Source organism: Triticum dicoccoides, chromosome 4A, assembly GCF_002162155.2.
Source record: "Triticum dicoccoides isolate Atlit2015 ecotype Zavitan chromosome 4A, WEW_v2.0, whole genome shotgun sequence".
Lineage (NCBI taxonomy): Eukaryota > Viridiplantae > Streptophyta > Magnoliopsida > Poales > Poaceae > Triticum > Triticum dicoccoides.
The window spans coordinates 488,219,958-488,221,324 of NC_041386.1; positions in this window are offsets into that span (position 1 = coordinate 488,219,958).

Consider the following 1,367-nt stretch of genomic DNA (forward strand, 5'->3'; position numbering starts at 1 on the left):
CGCCGTTGATGTAGGATGAGGTAGGAGACCGACAGTTGTTTGGACCAGACTTGATCAAGGAGTCTGAGGAGAAGGTTAAACTAATTCGTGATAGACTGAAGATTGCTCAGTCCATGCTGAGGAGTTACGCAGACTCGAAACGCAAGGAGGTAACCTATGAAATTGGAGACACAGCGTATCTGCGAGTGTCACCCTTGAGAGGAGAGAAACGTTTTGGAGTTAAGGGAAAGCTAGCCCCGAGATTTGTAAGACCATATCGTGTTTTGGAACGGATGGGTGAAGTTGCCTACAAGTTGGAATTACCTGAAGGATTGTCAGGAGTTCACGATGTGTTCCACGTATCATAGCTGAAGAAGTGCCATGCTGAGATGGCTGAAATGCCGTTAAGAGATACAGTACCCTTGGAGGCGATTCAGTTGGACAGTGATTTGACTTATGAGGAGAAGCCAGTTAAGATTCTTGAGTTTGCCAGCCGAGTCACCCGCAGCAAGGTTATCAAGTTTTGCAAAGTTCAGTGGAGCCACCATACCGAGGATGAATCTACCTGGGAACAAGAGGATGATCTACTCAAAGACCACCCGCACCTATTTTCTAGCCAACCCGAATCTCGAGGGCGAGATTCCTCTTAAGGGGGGTAGGTTTGTAACATCCCAAATTTTCAATTTGGAATGTTATACATAGGTCATTCATGAATATAATATTTTATTGCATTTCCGTTCTTCAATCCTCGAAATCCTAAGCAACTCAAGGACCCTCGGAGAGAGTTGGGGATTTCCAAGGTTTCATATTTGATTTTTATCAAATAATGAAACGAGGATTTTGATTTTAATATTTTTTCTCTCTCCGAAAATATTTCATATTAAAAATATATGAGAGGAGATAATATGACTTCTCCAAAATAATTGAAATATAGGAGGAAAAATACGAAAATCATTTATTTGATTTTATTCGATTTTTATTTGGATTTTATTTGCATTAGAAAAATTGCACGTTTTCAAAATTGCATTTTAGGGCCAGGAGTATGTTCATCTCGTTCTAAATATTTTATTTAGACGGTGAAAATTAGTTTTGGAATTTTTAGATTTTTATTTTATTTTCTAGGATTTTATTTTTGTCGGCGAAATTATTTTTTTTCAAAAATCTCCAGTCGACTGGGCCGAAACCCAGCCAGGCCGCCGGCCCAATCGCCGCCGCCGCATTCCTCGCGCGCGTGTGCCGCCGCCGCCAAGCTCGGACAGGAGTCCAAGCCAGACTCCGCCTCCGCCGTGCCTTGCCCCCTCCTCCAAGTCGCCGCCCCCCTTTATATACGCTCCACCCCGGCCCCCACCACCAGACAACCACCGCCGCCCGCGCCGCCTGCTGCCGCC